This window comes from Prionailurus viverrinus, chromosome X, assembly GCF_022837055.1.
Source record: "Prionailurus viverrinus isolate Anna chromosome X, UM_Priviv_1.0, whole genome shotgun sequence".
Lineage (NCBI taxonomy): Eukaryota > Metazoa > Chordata > Mammalia > Carnivora > Felidae > Prionailurus > Prionailurus viverrinus.
In genome coordinates this window covers 3959301-3965300 of record NC_062579.1, presented here as the reverse complement: position 1 = coordinate 3965300, position 6000 = coordinate 3959301, and positions in this window count along the sequence as shown.

Sequence of the window (6000 nt, the reverse complement as noted above, 5' to 3'; positions counted from 1 at the left end):
AAGAAAACCGTCAGGGGACCTGAGTGGCGCAGTCGGTTAAGCGGTTAAGCGTCTGACTTCCGCTCAGGTCACGATCTCACAGTTGGTGAGTCCGAGCCCCGCATCCGGCTCTGCTCTGACAGCTCAGAGCCTGGAGCCTGCTTCGGATTCTGTGTCTCCCTCTCCTTCTCTCTCTCTCTCTCTCTCTCTCTCTCTGCCCCTCCTCTGTTTGTGCTTTGTCTCTCTCAAAAATAAATAAACATTTAGGGGCGCCTGGGTGGCTCAGTCAGTTGAGTGTCTGACTTTGGCTCAGGTCATGATCTCGCAGTTCGTGAGTTCAAGCCCCGCGTCGAGCTCTGTGCTGACAGCTCAGAGCCTGGAGCCTGCTTCAGATTCTGTGTCTCCTCCTCTCTCTGCCCCTTTCCCACTCATGCTCTGTCTCTCTCTGTCTCTCAAAAATGAATAAATGTTAAAAAAAAATTTAAAAAAAAAGGAAAAAAATAAACATTAAAAAAAAAGAAAACTGTCATCATATAAAGAAGTGAAACTATATCGACAGGGCACACAGAAATCGAGAAACTCGTAAAAAAAAAGAGCCAGCACCAGGAAAGAAGGTGGGAAAGACTTTGGATTTAAATAAGAAAAATCCTCTGAGTATCAGGGTGTAGGGGTGGGAGACCAAGTCACTTGTAGGAAAATGGAAATCAGTTTCTCATGCAAGTTCGAGAGCATCCCTTCATGTCAGAGGACAATGGAGTGCCACGTCTAGGGTACTCAAGGGAGGAAAAGGTGAGGCGGGGATTTTATATCCACCAGCCTGCAGGAGCTCAGAGAATATTGTTCCCACAAGCCCTTCTAGAAGAATCTGCCCGGAACAAGCTGCAGACAACCAGAAGGAGAGCAGGCAACAGGAGGACTGATGGTGACCTCTATATGCATTTACTTGTAGAGCGATGACAAAATGCTTATACGAGACAGAAGACGGGATGTAGGGGTCAGGGCCGTAGTAGAAGATCATTTTTTAAAAATGACGGAAATGAGATCAGAGAGCAATAAATAATATGAATAATGTAAATAGCCCATCATAATTCACGTAAAAAGGTTAACACATTTTTAGAGTATCTAACAAAGCAGAACGTAACAATCTCCGTGGAGACCGATGCGGCTGAAACCAAACGACTGAAATAAATGATGTACAAGGAAAGCCCAAACACAATGAAAGGATCACATTCATAATATCGGGGAAGGTGGACTTTCTGGCACAAAGCGTTCGGAGAGACGAAGGCCATTTCACGGCGCGCAAGGTTACAACGCACGACGAAGGCTTTGAGAGTCACTAACGTTTTTGTGCCCAATAACAAGCAACAGCTTTCAGAAGGAGAAACTACCGGTGACAGAAGGAAAAGTGGAGACCCTAACAGCCATCCTCCATGGGTCCGAGACGGCTCAAGTAGACGAGATGTGAGTAAAGACCCAGAAAACCCAGACGTGATCCATGAAATAGGGCTTAGGTGTGTATGTACGTGCAGTGGGTTGAATTGTGTCCCCCCCCCCCAAGTTCATGTCCACCAGAACTTCAGAATCGGACCTCAGTTGGAAATAACGTCTTTGCACGTGGAATATTTAAGGATCTTCAAGATGAAATGCACAGTGGGCCATAAATCCAATGACTGGTGTCCTTTTAAGAGAAAGGAGAGGGAATCTGTTGACACGTGAAGACGGCGCAGAGCTTGGAGGGACGCGGCCACAAGCCCAGGGCCACCTGGAGCTACCAAAAGCCAAAAGAGGGAGGAGGGCTCCTCCCCGAGAGCCTCCAGAAGGAGCGGGGCCCTGTCCGCACTTGGATCTCAGACTTCGGGCCTCTAGATCTGTGAGGTAACAAGATTTCTGTTGTTTGAAGCCACCTGGTTTGTGGTAATGTATTATGGGAGTCCTAGGAAATGAATATCAAATGTATGCAAGTATAAATCAATCAGCCGACTTCTAAACCCTAACTATACAGAATGTGCTGCTTGTCATGGAACATTCATAAAAAATGACTATCACAGGCCACAAAGAAAACCTGAATACATTCCGAAAAATAAAAATAACACAAACAAGATTTCTCTACTTTGCCACGAAAGTAGAAATGAATAAAAATCTGTTAAGACCCTCGTATCTGGATTTTTTTTTAATAGAGCAGGCCAGAGGTGGTTTTTTTTTTTTTAATTGCTTTTAGGTTTTATTTATTTATTTTGAGAGAGAGAAAGAGAGCAAGTGAGGAAGGGGCAGAGAGAGAGGGTGAGAGAGAGTCCCAAGTAGGCTCCGTGCTGTCAGCACACGGCTCGATGCGGGGCTCGAACTCATGAACCATGAGACCATGACCTGAGCTGAAATCAAGAGTCAGATGCTTAACTGACAGAGCCACCCAGGTGCCCCTCCACAAAGACGTTTTAAAGACATGTTAATAATGCTTTGGGGTCAAAGCGGACATACAAAGTGAAATTCTAGAATTTCTTAGTTATAATGATAATGAAAACTCAACAGATGAGTTGACAAGAGAAAACATAGAGCACTAAATTGGTTTAGGCCTATACAATTTCAAATAAACACACCCAACTCAAACAACTACCCAAACGAGGCAACTAAGGAAGATACAAGAATACAAAGGATCCATAAAAACGAAAGCAATATTTCATGAGTTGTAAGACAGAAAAACAATAGAATAAGTAAAATCAAAAGTTGGTTCTATTTTTTTTTTTTTAAGTCAGCTCTCCGCCCAACGTGGGGCTCAGACTCACGACCCTGAGATCAAGTCACAAGCTCCACCAACCGAGCCAGCCAGGCGCCCCAAGCTGGTTCTCTTTAAAAAAAAAAAAAAAAAGAAGCCCCCAAATAATTCAGTAACTGACCTAATCAAGGGGAAAAACAAGGGAGAAAACACACACGCAGAGAGTCGGAAATGCCAGGGGGAAAGAACAGTTGAAAGGAAGGAACCGCTAAACATTGTGCCATGTGCTCTTGACAAATAAAAGGGAAAACATGTGAAATGGATCATTTTTAAGAAAAATACAACTTAACCAAAACTGACCTCAAGAGACAGGTCTAAAGAGCTCAATTGCCATAGAGGAAGTAGAGAAGTGATTTAAAGAGCTCCCCTGTGATTTAAAAAAAAAAGAAAAAGAAAAAGAAAAAGAAACAGAATGCACCCAAATGGTTCCCCAGCAGAATTCTTTCAAACTTACCATCTCGGAGCCAAGAAAAAGAAGAAAAACTTCCACATTTTCTTCAGAAACTATAGTACTGACCCTCAACTCGGCCAAGACTGCACTAAAAAAAAAATTAGTGTAGCAATGCAAAAATCATAAATATAATACTAACAAACCAACTCCAAAGCACATTAATGCTTATATATCATGGCCGAATGGAATTGATTTTACAAAACGTCTCTAATAGGAAACCCAGGAATATAATCAATCATTCTTAGAGCTTAGGAAAATGATACGATCATTTCAATAGATGGAGAAAAGGAATTAGAAAAACCCAATACCTATTCATGTCGAAAATACTCAAGAAAATAGAAATCGATGGGCTCATCCTTGACATCAAAGCGTGCCTGTGTGAAATTCATCTCCAGAAGCCAACATTTTATTTAACGGGGAAACGCTAGCTTTTCCAGTGAGGTCTGAGAAAAAGGTCTATAGCCTTGTATGTAGAGTATTTATCTTGTCCCTATTTTCTGTCTTTATCCATGTTAAGACAGACTATAAAAATAGGCCAAAACCTATCAAAAAAACACCTAAAATATAAACGAGTAAAACTGCAAAGCCTTCCCGAAAGACACAATATTAGTTTTGAACAAATGGAAATACGTAACACATTGTTGGATAAGACGATTCAACACCATAAAGATGTCAGCTTTCCCTCATCTGTAAATTTAATGCGATCCTGGATAATGATTCCATTTCCCTCCACTCCGGGGGCTAGACAAGTTGATTATAAAATCCATTTGGAAGCACAACTAAGCAAGGATCGCTGAGAAAATGCTGAGAAAGAGAGAGAGAGGGAGAGAGGGAGGGAGGAAGGAAAAGAGGAAGGAAAGAAAGAAAGAGAGTCAGCCCTAACACAATAAAACAGATCAAAAAGCTTCTATAACGAAGGCAGTCTCCAACACACTTAGACTCTGCTGCGGTATTACTTCTTATCTCTGCAAGTGGCAACCGCTCGCAAGGTGACACCATGCTATTGGTGACGGTGTGGGGAAACTGTCGCATACAGGGCCGGTGAGAACACGAAATGGCACAGGCCCCAGCAGAGAAATGAGGTGGCACCCCGCAAAATCTCAGACGCATTGACCCTGTGAGCCGCAGCTCCCGCTTCGGACTGATCCCACCGAAACCCTGGCAAAAATACGAAAAGATGTCTGCAGAAGGCTTTTTCGTTGCGGGGTTATTTTTAACAGCAGCAGACTAGAAACCCCGGGGGGGGCCGTTGTATAAACCGGGGCACGTGCAGGGGGGCTGGGCATCTGGTGAACGTAACTCGCATGCGGGATGGACGTGAATTTGGGGGAGCCGGGGGGGGGGGGGGCAGATGGGAGTGCGTCGAACGGTGGCCTTCTTTAACCTGTGAACACGACCCTGTTTGGAAAAATGAGTCTTTGCAAAGGTAATTAAAGATCTTGAGTTGAGATCATCTAGGATTAGCCGGTGGGTCCTAAATGCAAGGACATGTGTTCTGAGAAGAGACAGAAGAGGAACAGAGAGGGTGATGAAGATGGGGGGGAGGGGTTGACTGGGGGCGTGGCTCTACCACCAGGAACCCAGGAACGCCAGGGTTGCAGGCAGACCCCAGATGCTCCCAGACCCCTCCCAGATGCTGGAAGAGGCAGGGAGGATCCTCCCCCAGAGCCTTCAGAGGGTGCCCAGCCCTGCCGACTCCTTGATCGCAGACTTCTGGACTCTAGAACTATGAGAGAATAGATTTGTTTTTTTTTTTATGTTTTATTTTATTTGGGGGGGGAGGGGCAGAGAGAGAGAGAGAGAGAGAGAGAGAGACACACAGAATGCAAAGCAGGCTCCAGGCTCTGAGCTGTCAGCACAGAGCCCGACGCGGGGCTCGAACTCATGAACACTGAGATCATGACCTGAGTCAAAGTTGGAGGCTTAACCGACTGAGCCACCCAGGCGCCCCGATTTCTGTTGTTTTAAGCCACGAAGTTTGTTGTAAATTGTTACAGCAGCCAATACAGACGTTGGTGACCTCTGAGGTACATTTGTAAGTGCGAAATGCCAGGCGGAGAAAAGTGTGTTTGGTGTGCTACCGTTTATCGGAGAGGGGAGTGAACACAAACACAGATGTGGATGTATTTGTGTATATGCATATATTCACACGTATATACGTGTGCAGCCTGCGTATATGCCTGTGTATGCACTTACATATGCCTATGTATCTGCTTATACTAAACACTGAACAATGCAGGAAAAGGCAGTATTTCCTAAATGGTGACCCCTAAGGAGAGGGAAAAAAAATAGGGTAGAGGCAAGAGTAAAAACAACTCCTTTGAATACACCTTGTTTGTCTTTGGAACCATGTCAATATTTTACATAACTAGAAAATAAAATTGAGGAGTGCCTGGGTGGCTCCGTCGGTTGAGCATCCGACTTGGGCTCAGGTCATGATCTCAGGGCTTGTGGGTTCGAGCCCCACGTCGGGCTCTGTGCTGACAGCTCACAGCCGGGAGCCTGCTTTGGATTCCTTGTCTCCTTCTCTCTCTGCCCCTCCCCCTGCTCGTGCTCTGTCTCTCTCTCTCTCTCAAACATAAATAAACACAAAAAGAAATTTTTTTTAAGAAATAAAAATAATAAAATAAAATAAAAATGCAAAGTCCAAAATAAAGCGAAACACACGTGCCCAGCTGATAGTCACGTAGGACGGAAAGATTCCAAGTTACTTTAAAACACGGTCAATTTGAATACATATTCCTAGTGAGGTACACCTTAAAATAACTGGGGGAAAAATGCCAGTTTCTAGTTACTTATA